This window comes from Symphalangus syndactylus, chromosome 19 (genome assembly GCF_028878055.3).
Source record: "Symphalangus syndactylus isolate Jambi chromosome 19, NHGRI_mSymSyn1-v2.1_pri, whole genome shotgun sequence".
NCBI classification, from domain to species: domain Eukaryota; kingdom Metazoa; phylum Chordata; class Mammalia; order Primates; family Hylobatidae; genus Symphalangus; species Symphalangus syndactylus.
In genome coordinates this window covers 27,080,332-27,105,959 of record NC_072434.2, presented here as the reverse complement: position 1 = coordinate 27,105,959, position 25,628 = coordinate 27,080,332, and positions in this window count along the sequence as shown.

Below are 25,628 nucleotides of genomic sequence, written 5' to 3'. Positions count from 1 at the left end.
AAGAATAAAATTGTGTTCTTTGCAACAACATGAATGGAGCTGGAGGCAACTATCCTAGGTGAGCTAATACAGAAACAGAAAACCAAATGCTGCATGTTCTGACTTATAAGGGCAGCAAAGCATTGAGTACACCTGGAGATAAATCTGGGAACAATACAAACTCGAGACTACCAAACGGAGAGAAAGAGAGGAGGTGTTGGCTGGAAAACTACCTATGGGGTACTATGTCCATTACCTGGATGATGGGATCATCTGTAGCCCAAACTTCATTGGCACCACTCAGTATAGCCATGTAACACACCTGCACATTGAAGCGCTTGCATTTAAAATAAATTTTTTTTTGAAAAAACATCACACTGAATAGAGGTAACAAAGTGTGTTGGTGCATTTACCTTTTGAAGGACATCTTGGTTGCTTTCAGTTTGGGCAATTATGAATTAAACTGTTTTAAACCTTAAAAAATGAACAAATTTCTGAAATCATGATGATGATGATGAGTGAGTACCATCTATTGTACACTAACACTGTGCTTGGCACAGGGCTGTCCTTTATCATATTTTGACATTTATTCCTCACAAAACTCTTAAGGATAAGACTTATATCTCCATTTTCCAGATAAGGAACTGAAACACGTCCTTTCAGAACCAAAATAAAGACAAATATTTCTGGCCCAATGTCCAAGCTCTTAACATGAAATGAAAAAGGTAAATAGGGAACTGAATAACTCAGCTTTACCAGAACTGGAAATACATGTCTGAGAAAGAAAAATGAAAGTAAGCTGAATTATTAGCATGAGCTCAGACTCAGAGTACGTTAATGATATGATAGTAATATTAATACTTACAAAGTGAGAAATAGGAAGACGTTGGCTACTTTTGAATGTGAAGGTGATGCAGTGATTCTGTAACATCATCATTCTTTTTGGCTTTAATAATGCATTTTTAGGCCTGGCGTGGTGGCTCACGCCTGTAATCCCAGCACTTTGGGAGGCCAAGGTGGGTGGATCACGAGGTCAGGAGATCGAGACCATCCTGGCTAACACGGTGAAACCCCACCTCCACTAAAAAATACAAAAAACTAGCCGGGCATGGTGGCAGGCACCTGTAGTCCCAGCTACTCAGGAGGCTGAGGCAGGAGAATGGCATGAACCGGGGAGGGGAGCTTGAAGTGAGCCGAGATAGCACCACTGCAGTCTGGCCTGGGCGAAAGAGCGAGACTCCGTCTCAAAAAAAATAAAATTCATTTTTAAACACTTTTTTTTAACCACCTCTAACATTTTCTACTGATGAAAAGATGTTCAGAAAACCTCCAAAAAAATAGGGGTTCTGGAAAATATATATATATATATTTCCAAGAAAATTGCCTCTGGTGTTTTAGTCACTGCCTAATTCAGCTCAATGCCTAATATTCTATTTTTTAAACATTACTATTAAAAATAAAAATAATTTTCACTAAATAATATTAGGAAGAAATAGCTTAGGGGAATATATAAATCTGAATGGTAAAGAAAAATAAGTTTTCTTCCAAAACGTATCCCAAAATATCATAAACTAGTTATAATTATTTTAGTTTATTCATACATTCATTTATTTATTCATATATATACACACACATTTTTTTTACTCTGTACTAGGTACTGTGTTGAGCAATGATAAAATAGACTCAAAAGACATGCTTTCTGCATTTAAGTTGTACCACACAGAGTAATTAAATGATCCTTTCCAGCAGTTATACACCCTAAAAGATATACAGACACATATACAGAAATCTTTTGATTTACTCTCAAAAATTTGCAAAAAGAAAACAAAAAAAACAGGATGATGTTGATTTCACAAAATGATATTATAATAGGTGTGAATCAATGTTTTGCTTTTTTTTTCTTTTCACACTAAGTATGGTATATTGAAAAATCTGGGCCAGGTGCGGTGGCTCATGCCTGTAATCCCAGCACTTTGGGAGGCTGAGGCAAGTGAATCATTTGATGTCAGGAGTTAGAAACCAGCCTGTCCAACATGGCCAAACCCTGTCTCTACTGAAAATATAAAAATTTGCCAAGTGTGGTGGTGGGTGCTTGTAATCCCAGCTACCTGGGAGGCTGAGGTGGGAGGACTGCTTAAACCTGGGAGGTGGAGTTCACAGTAAGCCCAGATCACATGATTGCACTCCAGCCTGGGTGACAGAGCAAGACTCCATTAAAAAAAAAAAAAATCTGTTCCAAAGATCCCATTAAGAACATTATTCCAGAAGAAACATACTTCGAGTCATTATTATACATTTAGATATGGGTTGAATTTTATATATTAGTACTGCTAATAAAGTCACATGCCCCACAATGACACTTTAGTCCATAATTAATCACATATATACTGTGGTGGTCCTGTAAGATTTTGTTATTGTATTTTCACTGTACCTTTTCAGTGGTAAGATATACAAATATTTTGTGAATTATGTTTAGATACACAAATGGTTTGTGTATCTAGACTTAATAAGCTTTGTGTATTCTTTTCTATGTTTAGACACACAAATACTTTGTGTATTATAGGCATTGTGTTACTAGTTGCCTATAGTATTCAGTACAGTAACATGTTGTACAGGTTTGTAGCCTAGGAGCAAAAGACCATTATATAGCCTAGGTATATAGTGGCTAAACCATCTGGTTTTGTGTGAGTATAATCTACGATGCTTACACAAGGACAAAATTGTCTAACAATGAATTTCTCAGAACATACCCCTGTCGTTAAGCAGCACGTGACTGTATTTGAGTTTGTAAGATTTAAGCATACATATCTAAGGGAAAATATCACTATACATTCTTACAGTAGGCTACCTTAAATATTTAAGAAGATTACAGAGCTTTGTGGATCATTGCTAGACCATGTAACGTTCTTTCTCCAACTTATTTTCCTTTCTAATAAACAACCTTGAAAACTATGGTTCAGATTATTCAGTATTTATGCATTGACTAATTTAAAGAAGCAATAATCTAAATCCAGAAAGTTTAAAAATAAATTTTTAACCAAAGGTATTTGAAGAGACAGTAATTGTCTTTACACATCACATTCAACAACAAAAAAAATCATGAACCATCTATAAGGATATATACTCATTACCCCATCCTCTATCAATTCCTCAATTTATATTAATGGATGAAAAACATCAAACCCTCAACTCCTGTTCTCTAAGATGATTCTCAGTGCCACGCTGTTGTATCACACAATCCTCTCACTTCTGAAAAATATTCTAAACTTTTCCATAAAAATACATTTTGAATTTTGTTTTGAAGTAAAAATATAAAAGCAAAAAACATTAAAAATTAAAAATTATATTTTTTTAACTTTTGAAGGTAAACCCTGTTTTACAAGGCCCCAGCCATGGCACTCTCAACAGTTTTGACATCATTTTACTCTATGAATCCAAGGTACGTGCCTTAAGAACATTTTTGTAGGGGTTTGCCTACATGTTGGTTACTGAAAGACAATGTGAGGCAACTCATTTACATTAGTGGTTGAAATTAACCTTCAGAAATGTTGTCACCATAAATACATTTTTAGGCACACATTGTTTTATCCATACATTATTGAATAAAACAAGAATAATTAGGTAAAAATACCAGATTACTGCTCTGCAAAGCCTGCTTTCATTCAAATGCAAATAAACTACAGTAGATATTTAGATTCAGTGGTAAGAAATAATACCACTTGTAGAGGACTGTGTTGCCTACTGCTTCTAGAAAAGCTTCAAAGTTTAAAGGTAAAAATTAAAATGAGCAAAAAAGCAAATTTTTTTAAACGTGATTTATTTTCTTTGGCTATGTGTCTTGAAACAGATCAAAATCATTGTATTACACACCTAAGGCAAATAATAACAATGTGTTATCTGGATTTTATAAAATCAAATCTCAGTGATTTATATTCACCCTTTCTAATGGTGATGTGCAGATCATTACTGAAAGCATACAATTCTGAGTGAACCTACAGAGCTATGTGTAATTGATATCTTTATCAAGATTTAATATTCCTCATGGTTGAATAATGACTTCCTTTGGTGAATATATAAAATTTTCACCTTATTTTACCACTGTTTCTTTCATCAATCACAGAGCTATGAGTAATTGGAATGTTTTGCTGAGAACAAAGAAAATGTGGAAAGTATAACTGCCAATGATTCTTTAAATTTATTTTAATTTTAAAACTTCCATTTTACATTAAGTTATATTTCTAGGAAAGTATTAAAAGTTTGTTGTTTGAAACTCATACTTCATTATGTCAGTGTTGTATCTCTGAATGTTGTATATCTAAGAAATCATAATCCATAGTGGAAAAATCAATTCAACTCAAATGATTCTGCATTTGAAAATATCCAGACAATCTCTTATTAGATTTTAAAAATGTTAAAATATGATTTAAGAATACTTTGTATCATTTTTAAGTTTCCAAGGTGCTATTGAGCAAGTCAAAAAAGATGTTTTATATACAATATGCTGAAAAAAGGTCACTTCAATTAAATCATAAATCTCTGTTCAAAGAGTTAAAGCAGATTAAAAATAACAAGAACTTTATAAAAATATAAAAAATTATAATGTGAATTATTTTAAAATAACTTTACAACAAATAACTTTATAACAATATTAAAAAGGATACACACTTTTAGAGACTCAACTTATATCAGTCCACTCTCATTGAGGCGGAAGCTAAAATCTTTTCTATTTTTATTTTTATTTGTAAAAATAAGTGTTAATGTTTGGATTACAATCTATTCATTTGTGGTTCAAATTCACAGTAACTTTTGAATATGTTTAGCTCTGCTTGTACTGTAAATAATTTATCTCTATGAAAAATAAGGAAAAAAATCCCTGTTGATTCACTGATCTACAGGTGACCCTAAATGTTTTAAATCAATGAATGTTTGAATATATAATCCCTAGGGCCTTATGCTACTTTTGACGTTTACTTTTTGTATAATTTTCCTTACACATTTGTACAACTTTGATATGTTTAATAGATGTGTCCATTAAAAGCTAAGCATTCCAGGTTGCTGTATTGTGCAATTTGTCACCAAAATACTGGCTTTGGTCATATTTGCAAATTGTTTAATTAGCCAGTATTGGCTAACTATCCACAAGTTAGAGAAATGCAGTCAGCACAATGGCAAAACTAAAATGTCAAAATAAAGCAGCAAGTCACCTATTGTACTTAGTTTTTCTGGGACAGTCCCAGTTGATGCTTGTTATCAAGGTGAAATTACTAATTGTGCACCAAGTTTGATGAAAGATTAAATGACTATCCTTTTCCAAGAGGAAAATACCATTTTTTTGTGAGACATAAAACAGAATCTTATCCTCTTAATAAAAATTAAATTATTTAGGAAGACAGTTTTTTTTTTTTTACAGTAACACAATGTCTACCTTTTGGGCAAACCATATGCCTGTCCAAACTACACAGAATACCGCTAATACTTATACAAACATACACACACTGTTCTGTGAAATCTTCACGAACACCATTACAATTAGAAGTTAGGATCCGGGTGCAGTGGCATGTGCCCATAATCCCAGCCACTTGGGAGGCTCAGATGGGAGGATCCCTTGAGGCCAAGAGTGTGCTATGATTGTGGCTGTAATTAGCCACTGCACTCTAGCCCAGGCAACACAGTGTTAAATAAATGCATAAATAAGTAAACAAATAGAATTTAGAAATAGAAACAACCACTGTTTATTGTTTCAATAATAAGTGTGTATTAAGTAAAACTTTGGGCTAAAATTTTAACAGCTAAAATGAATATTCAAAATACAATAAATTTCAAGTCCTAAAATAGTCACAAAAGAAAAATTTGGCTTAATCTGGGCTTAAAACATTAAAACTTTAAAATAATTACATAAAATTTAAAGGCAAATCACCAAATATGATATGACTGCAATGAATAAGACAATTGTAAAATTACCAGCCATAAATAAAACCTACTACAAATCCTTAAAGTATCATAAATCTACTACAATAAGTGGTAAAAAATATGAACTAAATATTATAGAATAAAACAAAAGTCCCACAAATATACCAAAAATGTTACATGTATTTGAAAATAAGTAGATAAAATTTTGAAACATTAAAATCTATGAGTATTAAACAACTTTAAAAAATATAATATTTCCATATTGTTAGCTATGTTGAGAGAAAATCACTGCTAATAAGAGTACAAATTTGTACTCAATTTCTGAAACTATTTAGATTTCTCCAGAAAATGCTCATATTTTTTGAATTGTTAATTTTTTTGAAAACAAAAAGTAATGAAAGTTATATAAAACTGATATTTTCAACATTTTGGAGGATATTACTCAAACTATGATCTTAAAAAATAAGTGTTTATATAATCTAAGAAGCAGTGTCTAAATATTAACAAATGTTAACATGATTAAAGTAATTATGATATATAGTAATATTAGTTACAATATATAGTAATATTAACTATTGGTGATATGTAATCCTATTATAAAAAGTAAATGAAAACATAAACCCATAAACAACACAATTCCAACTGTGTCAAAATAGATCAGTGCATAGAAAAAAAGGTTTAAAAGAAAATGCTTTAAATTGCTATGTTAATTATGTATGGATGGTGAGAGTTTGAGTGGTTTTTATTTTTTACTTTTAATGTATTAGCAAATTTTTACTTAATGATGTTGAACAGTTACAAAATTGTAAAGTAATTGAAGTAAAAATAATTGCCCATAGCCTAAGACCTATCTGAAAGTAACAACTGACTTTCTACTCATTCAATATATAATAAATAAAATAATACATACAAATACTTATTTTGTGGCCAAATTCATGTAACATTAAATTAACTGTTTAAAAATACGCAATTCAGTGGCATAATCACACATTTACTATACTGTTCAACCATCTTTTTTCAGTGTGTTCATATATAAACATGTATATTGCATTCATGTATATTACTAAAAGCTATTTAATTCAGAAAGATTGTTTTCTTCTCTCAATTTACATGATTCTATTCAATTATTCCCATGGTTGTATGTTGACTTATGCTGCCTCTGTTTCATTAATGAATACATCTCATTTTCTTAATTAGAAGGCAAAAATAAATACATAAAGTTTTTGGTTCACATCAGAAAAAGTTTTTTATAGGGGTTGGAGATCCCCTGAAATATATCTAAAAATCCCTAGGGTGCAGCAATTGCCTTTGGAGGAACACTCGTAAAAGGTGAACGCTGAAGTTTTGTGAGCTCACTTACTCTGTCATAAGCTAGAGACCATCTTGAGCACACATACTGTGTAGCAGCATTCCTAACATGCCTGCGTTATGGAGAATACATTAGATAGTCACTAAAATAAAAGATATGACATTGCAGCAGCTCACTATTTTGCATTTTTAGGGGAAGGCAAAGGCATTCCAAAGACCACAACAAATAATTACTATACACTTCACAGATGAATATTGCACAGATGTAACATTTTATTTTACATTGTATAGCATAAAAGGTAAGCACTTGCACCGTGGAGTTCAATTTATTGGGCTCAAATTTTAACTTTATTACTTAATAGCTGTGGGGCCTTGGAGGAATTATTCAACTTTTCAAAAATTCACTAAACTGAGAAAAATAATAAAGTGTATACTCCAGAAGCTAAGATAATGTGAGAGTTGATTGAGTGAGCCTACTTAATGTAAAGGTGGGGGTGGGTTAACATGTTGTGGATCCTAGAAGCTCAGTTTGATGGAAGTCAGAACCTGAAGTTTCCTTAATCTTGTGACAGCTATATGAAAATGCATAAACTACTTTAAAATAATAAGAAATGAGAGTTCAAGGGCAGTGCTTTGAATTACAAACCAGATGGGGAAAACAATGATATATTTACAACCCAGAAAACTGTGTGAGAACAGGATTATTTAAGATAAATATTACAGAATTAAAGGTGAATGACAATCTAACAGTGAAAAAAAATTCTGGATTCCCAAAAAGTACTAAGGTAAAATCAGCAGCAATTGGATAATTTGTCTGTATTATTTAGATAAATGCTTCATTTTTATTCATAAAATTAAAGTAATTCAATTTGGCATACACTTTTTAATTAAAAATATAATTTTAGAGGTCAGCTTTATTTAAATGAGTTAGAGACACTACTATATTATTTAATAATATTGCAGAAAACTACCGTGTTAAACTGTCTTTGAATTCATTTCTGGGACACATCTAGCAGTGTGACTAAGAGAATTAGGCTACAGAAGGGAATCAAGCTTATCTTATTTCTCAGCTCACCTTAATTCACATTCCTTCAGGGGAAGGTATTGATGCACTTTTAAAATGAAAGTCTATGTCATATATTAGATTAATGAAATGAACAACATTTAGAAGTAAAAAGACTCTCCTATTATCAGATAGGCTGACAGGCATTGGAATAATATAGTAAAAGACATTTAGTTGGTGAGAAAGCATACTATACTGTAAATAGTCTATGTTTGCCTTCAGCATTTGTTAGATCAAACAAGAATAATGTCTCAGAAAATTTAAAATCTTTTAATGCATAGAAATGACCACAAAGGAATTATTTTTCTTGCCATGAAAACGAAGCTGTCTATTGCCTTGAGGGAAAGAAAATAATGGATTTGGAAAGTGACATTCATATTTTAAATATTTCCAGGCCTGGTGATTTGTTTTTTATTTGCTATGTTCTATGGTAACTTGCAAGAAACTGGAAATGAATACTGATTAGAAATTTAATCAAAGAATAATGAATGCTATTTTGCCCTTTTTTTAAATCAATAACATTACATTTTTTTCTGAATATATGCTTCCTAATAAAGCTAATGAAATTAGGACTATAATGCAATTTTTGAAATGGCATTGATTTGTAAAGGTGCCTAAAATGTGCTAAGAGATTCTGATAAAGTACTTTACAAAATAAATTTAGAATATAAAATATCTCACAATACAGAAGACTAATAAATGGTCAAAAGTCAAAGATATAATTCTAAGGTATAATTATTGTATTTATAATTTTCTATCACCTCAACCAGACAAAATTTTTCTACTAGAGAGAGACATTTTATTAATTCAACATTAATTCAAGTATGTATTGAGGGCCAATGTTGTAGCAGCTGCTTAATAGATGGTTGGCATATGGGGATTAAAATGTCATGTACATTTCCTACTCTTATTGAAATTCACATTCTAGTGGCAAACAGATAACCTAACTAGTCACAATAGTGTGTGTGTTGACAGTGAGAGAAAACCTTTTGTTATCAGAGTACATAAAATGAACACTTAAACATTATGAATTCATGACAATATTCCTAGAGAAAAGAACTTATGGCAAGACCTTAACGTCTAACCTAAAATTATTCCCCAAAGAAACCAGTAGTCATTTGATCATTTCGAACATGATCACATTGATGCAAATAAAACTTAAGTGTAGCAGGGTCTCAATAATTGTTTGGTAAGGATTTCTTGAATTTTTAAAAACAAATTCCAAAACTTTTAGTGATGCTTTTAAAAATTGCTTTTATCAAACTAATACACCTATCTAGTTTAGAAATTATATAATACTCCCAGACAGATAATAAAAAGTTGTGCCTCATATCCAAATAACACCCTCCAGAAACAACCACTTTAAATATTGTAGCCATTTCTTCAGTTACCTTCAGATTTTCAGCATTACTTTGACTTTGCTTTCTTGATTTTTTAGTTTTAGAAACAATTGCTCTCCCTTATGGAAGGACATTAATTATAGTTTGTTTTAGTTCTTCTGCTCCCTTCTTGTTCCCTTTAAGTTACTGTTCTTTCTCATTGTGGTAATCTCTTTCATGCTGAGGACCTTGCTATATAAAAAAAAGACAATCTCTGGCTTTCATTAGATATTTTAAAGTAGTGAAAAGTTGATTAGATGTTTTCCCTTGATGGGCAGAAATATAAATGCTTGGGCTTGAGAGTAAAGTGATCTGGCAAGGATCAAAGGTAAAAATGTTAGCCTCCATAGTAGTATGCTGGCTCATTCACCTGTGTGGGTGTCAAAAACGGTGGTAGGCATCGCAGAAGCCTGGGAATGGTGTACAGGAAAGAGGTAGCAACCCTTGTCATTCTATGCGTAGACTTTCTCTTTCACTGTGGTTGTCAATATAATACCTTAACTCTGTTCTCAACTGTGCTCAATATCCTGGAGCCCTTCTGTTGATTTTTGCCTAGAATGATCCTTCTGTCTTCCTGTTAGGATGCATAGCAGGACTGGGGGTGAGGGTGGGATAAAACTGATCCAAATAGTGTTTAAGCAAACCTGTTTTCAGCAGCCAGTTTTCAATCCCATTGCTAATTTCTGGTTGGCATTTCCAATTATCTACAAGATAAACTAACTTGCTTCTTGTTGATTTCTCCATCTGCAAAATGTTATGTTTCAGCTTTCACTGTTCTGACAAATATCCATCAAGTATTCAACTTGCCAAAAAATTTTTGTAGCATTTTTTTATTCACTCTTGCCTTCTTACCATTCTTCTTTGCATCCATAGAATTAGATTATTTGTCCATTTTTTAATATTCTTTTTCTGAAAATTTAGGAAAGCATGGACATAAGCACATATATTCAATTCACCGTATTTAATGAAAAATCTGCTACGCATATATGTTACATAGATGCATGCATGCATGCATGCACGCATTTGCTGATGGATTTTCTCATGTAAAATCTTATAATGCTGAGTCAGTCTAAAGTCTTTATGTCGCTATCTGCCACAAACCAGCACATGAGAAATAATCTTGTGAATGCTATCATGTGTCTCTGTTTGTCATTATTGGTATCCCTAGGGCTTTGACACAGACTAAGTATTTGGTGAATGTAGTTGGCTGACTGAAAAATGACGTGCCATTAAGCCTTGAATCATCGGATTTTAAAGCTTTGTTCTTTATGATTATTTTGGTGTGATTATTTGTTAATAGGAACAGTATTTCCATGAATCAACTCAGCAAAGCCTATTGAAAGATTTCTCTTGGTGCTGTAAACATATATATATATAAAATATATACACATATATAAATTTATATATAAATATTAAATTATGTATATATAAATTTAAATTAAAGATATAATATTAAATTATGTATATAAATTTCATGTATAAATATTATTAAATGTATATATAAATTTAAAATTTATGTTAAATATTAAATTTACATATGGTATTAAATTTATATATAACAAATTTGCATATATAATTTGAAAATTTATGTGTATTATTAAATTCACACATAATTGTATTAAAATTAAATAAAATTTAATATTTCAAATATATGCACAATATATGTACTATATGTATTATATATACATATAGTACATATATATACATGTATACATATGTAATATATGTATATATTATATAATTATATTATATTATGTGTGTATATATTATATATTATATAATATAATTATATAATACAATTATATAATTATATAATTATATTATATTATATTACATAACATATAATATAATTATATAATTATATAATATATAATTTAAAATTTAAATTATATATTTAAACTGTTCCTATTAACAAATAATATGTATTACTCTGTAGAGCATATCCTGAAACTTTGCTGAGATGGATAAATTCCTGGAAATATACAACCCTCCTAAATTAAACCAGGAAGAAATAGAAACTCTGAACAGACCAATAGCAAGCAGTGAGATTAAAATGGTAATTAAAAAGTTACCAACAAAAAAAAGGTCCGGGACTAGACAGATTCACAGCTGAATTCTCTCAGACATTCAAAAAAGAATTGGTATCAATCTTACTGACAATATTCCAAAAGATCCTTCCCTCAATTATTATATAAAGTCAGTATCACCCTAATACCAAAACCGGGAAAGGACATAACAAAAAAAGAAAACTAAAGAACAATATCCGTGATTGACATAGATGTGAAAATCCTCAACGAAATACTAGCTAACTGAATCCAACAGCATATCAAAAAGGTAATCCACCATGATCAACTGGGTTTCACACCAGGGATGCAGAGATGGTTTAACATACACAACTCAATAAATGTAATATGCAACATAAACAGAATTAAAAACAAAAATCACATGATCATCTCAATAGATGCAGAAAAAGCATTTGAAAAAACCCAGTCCAGCATCACTTTATGATTAAACCCTCAGCAAAATTTGCATAGAAGGAACATATCTTAAAGTGATACAAGCCATCTATGACAAACCCACAGCCAATATTATACTGAATGAGAAAAAGTTGAAAGCGTTTCCCCTACGAACTGGAAGGAGACAAGGATACCCACTTTGACCACTTCTATTCAACTTAGTACTGGAAGTCCTAGCCAGAGCAGTCAGACAAGAGAAAGAAATAAAAGGTATCCAAATCGTTAAGAGGAAATGAAAATGCCTGTTTGCTGATGACATGATCGTATACATAGAAAACCCTCAATATTTAATCCAAAAAGCTCTTAGAACTGGTAAATGAATTCAGCATCTCTTTTTATTGTGATAAAATATACATAATATAAAATTTACCATGTTAACTGTTAAACTCAAAATTCAGTGGCAGTAAATATGTTCACATTTTTGTGCAACCATCACCACAATTTATTTCTACAATTTTTTATCACCTCAAACTGGAACTCTGTACCCATTAAACAGTAACTCCCATTTCTTTCTGCCCACAGGGCATGACAAGCACCATTTTACCTTCTGTTCCTATGAATCTGAAAACTCTAGGTACTTTATATAAGTAGACTCATACAATACTCATCTTTTTGTTTCTTGTTTATTTTACTTTGTACAATATTTTCAAGGTTCATCTAAGTTGTAGCATGTGGCAAAATTTAATATTCCACTGAATGTGTATATATATATCACATTTTGTTTATTTACATACCCATCGATGAACATTTGATTTGTTTCCAGCTCTTGAATACTGTAAATAATCCTGCTATGAACATTAGTGTACAAATATCTTTCTGAGTCTCTGCTTTCAGTTTATTTTGATACATATCCAGAAGTGTTCATTGTTGGGTTATATGGTAATCCTATATTTAATTTTTTGAGAAATCACCATGTTTTACAGAGAAGCTGCACCTATTTTACATTCCTACCAGCAGTCCACAAGATTCCCAATTTCTCCGCATCTTCAGTAACAGTTGTTTTCTATTTGTTTAATAATAGCCATTCTAATGAGCACAACGTGTGGTTTTGGTTTTCATTTCTCTAATCACTAATGACATTGAGTATCTTTTTATGTGCTTCTTGGCCATATGTGTATTTTCTTTGGAGTATTGTCAGTTTAAATCTTTTACTTACTTTTATTGGGTTTTTGTCTTGTTGAGTTTTTATATGCTTCGGATTCTATAACCCTACTAGATGTATGATTTGCAAATACTTTCTCCCAATTTATAAGCAGTCTTTTCACTTTCTTGATGATTTTTTTTGATGCATAGAAGTTTTTTGTTTGGGTAAAGTTCAATTTATCTATTTTTGTTGTTGTTGTTAGTGCTTTTGCATGTCTAAGGAACCACCAAATTCATGAAGATGTACCCCTTTGTTTTCTTCAAAGAACTTATAGTTTCAGCTTGTACATTTAAGTCTTTGATTCACTTTGAGCTGATTTTTGTATATGGTGTAAGAAAAGCTTTCAACTTCATATTTTTTAAATTGTTTTTACATCAGTACAGGTCAATGATCTTAAGAAATAATACATTTTAATTTTCTAGAAAGTAATGGTATGAAGTTCCAACTTTTTTTAAAAAGACTTTTTTTCTAGCTTCTTAAAATTTTTGTGTCCCAGAAAGAGAATGATAACAGCTTTACATTTTATGGATATTCCATTAAAATTATTATATTTAGTATAAGAGAACAAGAAGTATAAAGCATCATTTTATTTGTAAAATATTACTGAAATGGTGATTTCTACATGCATTTGATTAGCACAATTATATTTGATATTCTGAGAAGGATATCGAATAGTTTCAATAGACAACATAAATGATTTCTCCGTCAATACTTGACTGACTATAACCATTACTCTATTTCTGAATGTGGATTCAAATGTTACATTAAGTATTAAGTTATTATTTCTGTGAAAGTATATTTTGCTGTAAAAACAAAACTACAGGTGAGTGATCAGGATATAATCATAATGTCATATACAAGTTTAAAATAGCTTATATGTTATTATGCCTGCTGAGACAGCAAGTTTTATCTTGGCAAACTATTGAAAGATCTGAAGCAAATGCTAAATATTATTTTTAAAAATGGAAACAGCAAACTATGAACAATGCTGGAAAAGTACCTTCAAAAAGAAAGACCATGCTGAAGGCTAGGAAAATATTTATCAATTCTTATTGAATTTTCAGTCTAGTCATGATCTTATAACTCTGGATAAACTAAAGGTAGATTAAAATGTCCTGGTCATTGAATACAGTGTCAGAGGTCACATAAGGGAGGCAGTATAGAGTCAACAGGGTAGGCTTGAGGTCAGATTCTGATTTTGTCACTAACCAGATGTATTACCTTAAGAAATAACTTCCCAATGGAAAAATTAAAAATGAAAATATGACTTACTTCAAAGTTAAGAAACATTTTATGTTTCTTTAATACACGTTTTTTAGGAAAACTCTCATAAACAGATAAAATTATATGTAGTTTTGACTAAAGTTTTTAATAAATGTTTAAAAATGTTTCTCATTTTTATTAGTTATTTAATGAATTAAAATATAGACATATTTGATGCTTGAGTTACAACCAGTAATACTGTTTTTATTTTTAGTTACCTCAATGGCATGGCATTGCTCTATGCAAATAATACAAATTTTATGCAAAAGGCACATTTATTTTATCTATTTAGTTCTTTATTTTTCTTGTTATTTCTTTGGTTTATGGGTGTGTTTTTTAAATATATGTCTCTGTATACACGATAACTTTTTTATTCAATTATATTTCCCAATTATGATAACTGGTGGGAAATTTAATCATCCTTAGAGACCGATTTCACCACAAGTACATTAATCAGTATAATGAATTCTGGTGAATAAAATTGTAAATATGTTATAGAAAATGGAAGAAAGATGCACAAGTAATTATCATATTATACAGCATTAATATATATTTTTTACATATTAACCACGAATAACAATATAAATATAGCTCTATTCATTCAGTCAAACGCATCTAATGAACACCTTTGTGCCAGTTACTACAGTCTATAAGCTAGGAATATAAAAGACAGCAAGACATAGGAGTCTCTTCTAACACAACTTAACTTTTGTGGGAAGGAGAGAAATACAAGGTTTCACTCATGTCCCTGTGAAGAGATCCCAAACAGGCTTTGTGTGAGCAACAAGGCTGTTTATTTCACCTGGGTGCAGGCGGGCTGAGTCCAAAAAGAGAGTCAGCGTTGGGCTAGTTGGTCTGAGGACCCCAGGTTGTAGGTGGATCTTTCTCACTGAACAAAGAGCAGGAGGATAGGGGATTGATCTCCCAATGGATGTCCCCTGATCCGAGTCACGGCACCAAATGTCATGTGCGTCCCTGTGAAGAGACCACCAAACAGGCTTTGTGTGAGCAACAAGGCTGTTTATTTCACCTGGGTGCAGGCGGGCTGAGTCCGAAAAGAGAGTCAGCAAAGGGAGATGGGGTGGGGCCATTTTATAGGATTTGGGTAGGTAAAGGAAAATTACAGTCAAAAGGGATTGCTCTCTGGTGGGCAGGGGTGGGGGTCACAAGGTGCTCAGCGGGGGAGCTTTTGAACCAGGATGAGCCAGGAGAAGGAATTTCACAAGTTAATGTCATGAGTTAAGGCAGGAACAGGCCATTTTCGCTTCTTTTATGGTGGAATGTCATCAGTTAAGGCAGGAACTGGCCATCTGGATGTGTACCTGCAGGTCACAGGGGATATGATGGCTCAGCTTGGGCTCAGAGACCTGACACAAGATAAATGAATAAGCAAATCACATATGTTCAGATAGTGACTAACAAGTGTTATCAAGAAAATGAAATAGATGTGAACGATTGAGAAAGTTGGTGGTTGAGGAATGTAGTGTGGTCAGGGACAGCCAGGCCCTGCTCTGACAGATCCTCGTCCCATATAAGATAGGGTGAGCTTGCTAGATCTCAAAGGCTAATGAAGATTTGAGGATCAGAGAGAATGTTGACTTAAGTTCAACTGAATACACTTCTGCTTCTATTTTACTATCAAAGTATCAAAAATGTATGTAAATAAATTCAACTGCACAAAAAAAATATATGAGGCTACGTGGCTAACAGAGACACACCCGAAATTCAGTGTTGCATGAGCCCAGGTGAAGAAAGATTCTGCCAAATCAGAGGTGCCTATGAACATGGATTCTACTGTCTTTTATATTGTTTCAGGAAAAATTGCTTAAAGATTATCCTGAAGACCTAAAAGAAATTTATTGCTTGCCATAATTACATAATTCATTTTCACTTCTTGTTTCACTGTTAAGCTTACTTGGAATTTCAGTGATAGTACTGGCCATGGCCAGGTGACTTTTGAGTTGAGTAGCAAATGATAAAATAGACACAAAAGTGTGACAATCTGGGAAAGAGAACAAAAAAATTCAGGAGATATAGATGAGTAAGAAGCTAAATATAGGTGTAGTTTCTTGATGACTATGGAAAGGGGTATATATTTTCCTTAAGTGCGATGACAAGTTAATAGGACTCTTTAAGCCAGAGAATTTCATGATGTAATTTGTGTTTCTGAATTATCACATTGACTATTAAAATGAAAATGTATTATAGGGACACATGTAAAAGCATGAAATCTAGCTAAGAAAGTGGAGGCAGTCATTGCTTGCAGTAGGATGGTGCTACTGGAATAAGTGTGAGGTTTAAGGTGATGAAAATAACTAAGAGTAATTCTGAGATATGAGAATTTAGTAAGAAATTGGAGGATGGTACCATTTATTAAAATGGGAGTAGAGTGATATAATGAGCAGAGGTACAATTATGATTTTTTTGTCTGCCTTTGTGTTTTGATTTTTTTAAGGAGAAATGTTTCTTTCATTTTTATGCCAAAGGAAATAACCCAATATAAAAAGAGAAATTTAGGATTTTAGGTGAATATTATTTCAGGAATGATGTTCTTTAAGAAACCTAGAAGGCATGAGAATTAAATAAAAATTTTAGGAGTTAGACTTTGCTTGGAACAGCAAATCCAGTTGCCCCTGTAAGATAATCAAAGGCAGGGACTATGAGTAGTATTACTAGAGATGAAAGTAGTTTTGTGTTGCAAATGTGAAGATTTGGGGAGATTTGTTTGTACTTTCCCAATGAATTAAGAGGCAAATCTCAATGGAGGAGCCAAGGATGGAATTATAAGAAGTCTGAGGAGAGAGAAAAAGAAAGGATCTTATCTTTATATGTTGAAAAATAAATTTCCTAGAAAAACGTAGTAGGATTGCAAGGCAGTAATATGTTTTATGTATTTATTTATTTATTTTTATACATGACATTATTTTACATATTTTACAGTAAGCATTCTTGGGTTCTGGAATTTTTATGAATCAAATAAAATTTTTAACATATACAAAATTACTAACCTAAAATTTTGAAACAATTTTACACCTCAAAAATGGCTATGAAGACATTGGTTGAATTTCTCTAACACAGTTATATTAAAAATGAGAGTCTTACAAGGCCTTTAAAAATAAATAATCATAAACATGTTTTAATTTAATAGCTCTCTCCCTTATGAAAGTAGCAATATAATTTTGGCCTTTTTCCTGGAACTGCTTAAGGCCTGAACATGTCAGGACTATTCCTTTAACCCTACTACATCTGCAACACCTCTAGACAAAAATTTTGTATATTTCAATCTAATGTGTATGTCTTTCAAGTATAGATTAACTTTAAAAATATACACCATAGGCCTTATATTAAACTTTTCTCTCACTTTTTGACAGCTTCTCATCTGAAATATTTTCTAAGTTTTACACACAATGATGTTAATAACATAATTACAATAACAACAAATTGAGAATAAGCTAAAAACACTAAACTAGTGCGTGATAAAGTGAATCATGGAGGAATGCAACCTTATGTAGTCATTGAAATAATTTTAGGAAGAGTTTCAATAACACAGATAATTTTTGTTATAATGCTAAATGAAAAAGTACAACACAAATTGCATGTGAAGTATTTTAAACATTTGCTTCTTTGTTCCCAAAATGGTTAATATAGCTTCCAAAATTCCATACTATTCAGTGTGACAAAAAAATTTTTAACTTGGGAAATGATTGAAAAAGGAAAATTATTGGGCTAAATAAAATGAAACCCTATTAAATTTATCATTCTAAAAATCTGCCAAAAGATATTATACATACTTGCTATTTTGGACACAATTTTTTTTCCAACTATCCTCAAAACCATGTTTTCCTAATGATAAAACACAAGATCAGTCATATAATTTAGAGCTTCTGCTGAGGAAAGCAAACCAGCTGCTCCTGAGAAGTCCAGCTAAGCCTGACGCAGATACCTGTAAGACTTGCCTGTGCTATCTCATACTCCTTAGCATTCGTAGGACAGCTATAATTCTCTTCAGCAGAAAAGGGATGAAACAGAAGGGAAACACATAAACAGCTTTCCTATAAATACTATTGTCATAAATACACAGTTGAAGAGAGGAAATTACTCTCTGCTCTGGCTCATCAAAAGTCAATCTAAAAGGTCTTGACTCATTTATTTGCATTAAAGTGAGAATACTCCTGTTACTCTTGCTGCTATTGCTGTTGAGGCTGATAATGATCGTGATGAATTACTTTCTCTACAAGTTTTTTTAAGTACAAATAATAAGCCACTAATATGTTGGCCTGCAATCACGCTCTCTCACGAAGTGCACTATATCGACACTAATGTGAGTGAATTATTTCAGGCACAGTGTCACTAATGCTTGGAACCATGTATATTTTGGAATGTATTTAAAAAAATTTTTGAAGAGTAATACAATACATATTGAGAGGTGACAGTGTGCTGGCAGTCCTCACAGCCCTCGCTCGCTCTCGGCGCCTCCTGCCTGGGCTCCCACTTTGGCGGCACTTGAGGAGCCATTCAGCCCACGACTGCACTGTGGGAGCCCCTTTCTGGGCTGGCCAAGGCAGGAGCCGGCTCCCTCAGCTTGCAGGGAGGTGTAGAGAGAGAGGCTCGAGCAGGAACCTGGGCTGCATACGGCGCTTGCGGGCCAGCTGGAGTTCCGGGTGGCCATGGGCTTGGCAGGCCCTGCACTCGGAGCAGCCGGCCAGCCCTGCCGCTCAGGACAATGAGGGGCTTAGCACCCAGGCCAGCGGCTTCGGAGGGTGTACTGGGTCCCCCAGCAGTGCCAGCCCACCGGCTCTGTGCTCAATTTCTCACCGGGTCTTAGCTGCCTTCCAGCGGGGCAGGGCTCGGGACCTGCAGCGTGCCATGCCTGAGCCTCCCACCCCCTCCATGGGCTCCTGTGTGGCCTGAGCCTCCCTGACGAGCGCCACCCCCTGCTCTATGGTGCCCAGTCCCATCGACCACCCAAGGGCTGAGGAGTGCGAGCACAGGGCGCGGGACTGGCAGGCAGCTCCACCTGCAGCCCCGGTGCAGGATCCACCGGGTGAAGCCAGCTGGGCTCCTGAGTCTGGTGGAGATGTGGAGAACCTTTATGTCTAGCTCAAGGATTGTAAATACACCAATTGGCACTCTGTATCTAGCTCGGGGTTTGTAAACGCGCCAATTGACACTCTGTATCTAGCTGCTCCGGTGGAGCCTTGGAGAACCTTTGTGTGGACACTCTGTATCTAACTGATCTGATGGGGACGTGGAGAACCTTTATGTCTAGCTCAGGGATGGTAAACGCACCAATCAGCGCCCTGTCAGAACAGACCACTCGGCTCTACCAATCAGCAGGACATGGGTGGGGCCAGATAAGAGAATAAAAGCAGGCTGCCCGTGCCAGCAGTGGCAACCTGCTCGGGTCCCCTTCCACACTGTGGAAGCTTTGTTCTTTCGCTCTTCACAATAAATCTTGCTGCTGCTCACTTTTTGGGTCCATGCTGCTTTTATGAGCTGTAACACTCACCGCGAAGGTTTGCAGCTTCACTCCTGAAGCCAGTGAGACCATGAGCCCACCGGGAGGAACGAACAACTCCAGACGTGCCGCCTTAAGAGCTGTAACACTCACCGCGAAGGTCTGTATTTTCACTCCTGAGCCAGCGAGACCACGAACCCACCAGAAGGAAGAAACTCCGAACACATCCGAACATCAGAAGGAACAAACAACTCTAGACACGCCACCTTAAGAGCTGTAACACTCACTGCGAGGGTCCACGGCTTCATTCTTGAAGTCAGTGAGACCAAGAACCCACCAATTCCAGACACAATATAATGTATACTATATCACACATAATAAATCTGTTAATATTTCTGCAGAGAAACAAATATTCTCACTTGGTCAGATTAAAAAAAGTATAAATGGCATCACATTTAAAGCATGATTTGCTAACAAATGAATTTATAAAGTTATAATTATACTTTGTTTTTTTACTGTTTTTGTTTTATTTTACTTTATTTTATTTTGGAGTAGCAGACATGGGATATCGACCTGAGCATGCAGGGTGGCTATGAAGATTCAGTGTGATTTTTTAAATTATTTGCCTGACACACAGTCTGTACTCAGAGCCATTACTTCCTTTGTCCATGTTCCTAGCAAGCCACAGGTTCCATCCAACATGCTATTTTTATAGACCTGTGTTATTCAACAAATAGGAATTTAGAGCATCTTGCTAAATGCCCAAGAGTGAAATAAGAGACAGGATTTTGTGTGTTACTGTTAGACTGTAAAACTAACAAGAACTTTGAATATTTCACTCAGTTATTTGTCTTTCATTTGATTTTTAATACAAAAGTAGGACAAGAGTTTCTATTTTGATGTGAAATTCTAAGACCTAGAGATATTATATTTATTCACTCTGTAAGATTTTACAAAGTGTTTAAAGTGTCTTTTACATTCCTAAATCCCCAGTTATTCTCCATCTGAAGGACAATATGCCTCTGCAAATAATTTAGCGTGCTGGAATGCCCCCCTTCTTGTTTTAGTGTGTTGTATTTACTTAAGACTGATATTTACTAAATAAATAACATCAATATAGTTAACATTAGCTCATAAAGCTGAGTTCAAGTCATACATACAAACATAATTTAAATTTTTCTCCTAAAGGTTTAAGAATTTTCTTGTCAGGAGTAATCTCTTTATGGTATGTCACTGATATTATAGAACAAAGTAGCAGCAATAACCATAACAGTTTTGCTTTCTGTGTCTACCATTTCTTTTACATCATCCATGGGTAAATTATACAGTATTTATCACAATATGGAGATATAGGCTGTATTATTATGTGCTTATTACATTTAAAAGATTTAAAACTTTTAAAACTTCTCTTTCTTTACACATTGCTAAATGATCTTAATTATGATGTTCTAAAATAATGTTAACAAAATTCTTAGGATACTTAAAATTAGGGTAAAAAAATAAGCAGAAATTTAATTCACATAAAACAGACTCCTGCATTTGTTTCTTCAGAACGTCTTTTCTCAATCCCCACAAGAGTGATTCCAATCTGACTAGAACACTTAAAATTATTATTCTTTCTTGCTTAATGCAAAATAAAAGAAAAAAGAAAATTATTAAATAGGTCTTTAACTTTGCTTCTGTTTGAAAATTAGTGAAAATAAGTATCTGTTAACTTAAAAGAACACACACGACATGCGTAACACCTGTTTATCATCTATCTACCTACCCACATACATAAAACTTTAATATTAGATAAATCCATTCTCTCTCTATCCATCTTTCTCTGCATATTTTAGATATCTTTAGGAAGTTTCCTTCAGAATAAGGAGGTGAGAATTTTGCATTAAAGTGAGAATACCCCTGTTATCCTTGCTGCTATTGCTGCTGAGGATGATCATGATCATAATTAATTATTTTCTCTACAAGCTTTTTATGTAGACATAATAAGCCACTAATATGTTGGCCTACAATCACACTCTCATGAAGTGCACTATAATGATAATAATTAGTGACAGTAATATAATGTGATAGTATCGCATTAATTTCACATTAGTGATACTAACTGCAATACTAATGTAATATGTAATGTAATTAATGATACTAATGTAATGTGATTATAATCTGTTTACAACAGATTACCAGATTCTTCAATTCACTATATTTATTACTTAACTATTTCACAATGGTGATGACAAGGTTTCCAACTGATTTTCACTAAAAACCTAGCAATAAAGCTTGACTCACTATTGCCTATCTCATATAGTGACATTCAATATTATTATTAAAAATGACTTTATTAATTATACACTTCCGTGGAATCTTTATTCACAGTTGAAGATTCGCTGATGTCTGCTGGGTTTTGTTGTGTTACTCTGTTTATGTTAAAAAGAAATCTAACTTCTTGTGCTTCTGCATATGTTTAAATCCTTATTCTTTAAGAATCCACAAAAGTATGTATTGACATAGATTTGCCAAAGAATAATGAGCATTATTTTGCAATAATAGGACCCACTCCATTAAAGAAAATGCTCATTAGTAACATATCCATTTTGCCTTGAGTCATTATGAATCATTATTTCATTTTGGAGAAAATGATATTTGAAAATTTCCAAAGATGTGTCAATGTGGGTTCATCAATTGCAGCAAATATTCCACTTTGGCAAGGATGTTGACAATGAAGGAGGCTAGGCATGTGCGGGTTCAGAGGATATATAGAAAATTTTTGTTCCTTCCTCGCAACTTCTCTGTGAACTCAAAATTATTCTTAAAAAAATGATAAAGTCTTTTTAAAAATTACAGGAAAACTTCATGCCATCATCATTTAGGCTAATCCAAGTGATTCAAAAAGCATTTTAACATCACAATTTTATACGTAATGGACCAAGAAGAGAGAAATGTTTTTTCTTATTTGTAAGCCTGCTGTGATAAGCTCCCTACAGTCACAAGAACCAAGGAAAATTGAGCAAAAACACCATTTCAAAGGAGGTGAATTGAGGTTGGCTGTTATGAAAGACACTATCTCATACAGAGAATTATTATGGATGTCTCCTTTAAGAATAAACCCTGGCGACACTAGGATAGATAGAATTTGAGATTTCATATATGATTTGTTTAGTGCACTTATTCTTCCATAGTTTTAGAAAATAGACATTTGAAACTGTAAAAATGAATACATTGTTTTCAATGCCATTGAGACTATTTGTAAGATTATTTTATGAGAGTAATGCTAATTTATTTTGTTTCTTATGTTACATTTTACTCATCTACACTTCACAGAAACCTTAGGAAATAGACACAATGTATATCACTGTTTTACTACTGAGGAAAAAGAATATAGAATAACAAAAACCTTGCCTGCTTGTTTAAGCTAGGATTCAAATGCTAAGGGTCATAATCTTAACCACTAAACAACAGATATACTTACTCTTTTTCAAAAATAAATTAATATTTGATTTAAAATGTGCTGAGCAAATAATAACCTAGAGAGCTCTCTGGTATTGGAACAAAAGACTGAGTTTTGAAATGGAGATCAAATCAATGTTTAAAAATAGATCAGCACAATACGCTAAATCACTGTCTTATTTTAGTTCCTCAGTTGGGTAACACTACACATATGACCTAATATCTTTTATTTATGTTTATGTTCTCTACTCTTTCCCAAACTAGTTTGGGCAAAAATAAAATAATGCCTGGAAATAGGTGGAAGAAAGTGGACAGAAAAAGGGAAGGATTGTCAAAATTGTAAAATTGTCTGGGTTCAGCTTCCATTTCCAGCCAACATGATCTAATAGCGATCAGGCTCAGCCTCTCCCTGAATAGATTAAGGAAAACAAACAAACAAAAAATACATGAAACAATTTTTGAGATACTGAATATCAGGCAATAAAGGACAGTGGTCTCTCAGAAATGGGAAATAAATGAACTGAGCCCTACAATTACTTAATTTACCACCTTGATAGAGTTTCCAAGTAAAGGAAGACAGGAGTCAAAGATACATAGACTCCTTGACTTAAGGAGCTGGAGCTGTCTGTGGATACCATATCAAATAGAATTTGGAGAACAGAGTACCAGAGAGGATACAGGCAAACAGAAGAAATATTTCAGAGAACTATAGATGGTCTTTATAGAGTAGTCAACATAATATTGATAGGTAGAAAAGAGGAAAAAGGGAATGGAGATTGGTTGGGAGAAATGGAAAATAAATGACATGATAGTAGATTAAACATAACTATATCAATAATTAAATAAAAGATGATTCAGGTTAAGATGACTGACTGCAGGCACCCAGAACTAACTCCCTCCACAAAGAAAGGACAAAAACAGCAAGTAGATAATCACACGGTGAATATGGAATCCAAGAGAGTAAAGAGAGTACACTATAATTCAGCAAGGAAGTGACAAACACCCTCTGAGGCGTGGAAATCTGAGAGGACAGCAAGGAAAGGGAAGCAAAGCAGCCAGCTGGTATTAGCACGGAGCCAAGAGGGATTTCCCCATTGTGGGAAAAAGATAAGGGAGAGGTCCCTAACAATTCACCTTTCCACCTAGATACCTGCAATCCTAGCTACAGGAGAGCCCCTCAGCCTTCACAGACCCTGAGCCTATTTTAGGGAGCTGCCTGAGTACGTGCATCTACATTCAGAGAGGGAATTCACATTGGGCCCCCACTCCATTCCCAGAACCCTAGCAGAGGCAGCATGGCATCATTTTGAGAATGGAGTCACCATCAGACTAGATCCTGTCCTGCAGCCCAATAGCCCCTGCATATCTGTATCATTAAGGCCCCATTGACATCCCCAACATCCACCCAGAGGGCTTCTTCATTACAACACCAGCTGGACCCAGAATTACAGTCATATCCCTGGCACCTGAGCCCATGCAGGACACTAAACCATGAGGAATAGATGGTCCAGCACATCAGGGAGGCTACCCACAGGATATAGGAAGTGGAAGTGCCTTCTCCATTGCCCAGGGCCATCACCATTGAGAGTGACCTCACTCACTCCAGTGGTGAGGTCACTGCACACCTGTATATGCCACCTGAGGACCTGGGGACTGGTTCACTCAGGCTGCTTCTGCTACTGCCAGTGCCCAGGCCTGCCACCCAGGGAATCAATGACCATGCAACCCAGGACCTTCCACCACTACTGCCTGACAAATCCACACCTTCCAGGAACAAGGCTGCTGCATGCTTCTGCACACTGTCCAGGAGTCCAATCATCAGCTCATCCAGGATTCATGACCACTACTTCCAGTGTCCATGTGTGCCTATTAGGATCCCAAGTATTGCAACACCTGGCATCCCTATCCCCAACAAAGCCATGTCACAGCCTCCACAAAGAACTGCAGCCTAAGCCACTGAAGGACACGCAGACAGCATTGATGTTGATTACAGCCAAAGAAATCATATGGAGACTACACTCCTGCATCCCGCTAGAAACAAAGCCAATGCACCCTGCTCAACCAACACTATAAATACATTTACAGGGCAATGTCTTACCATACAAAAGGTACTTGATAAAATTAGAAGTGACTGTTAACCAAGATGTATCGATATCAATGCAGA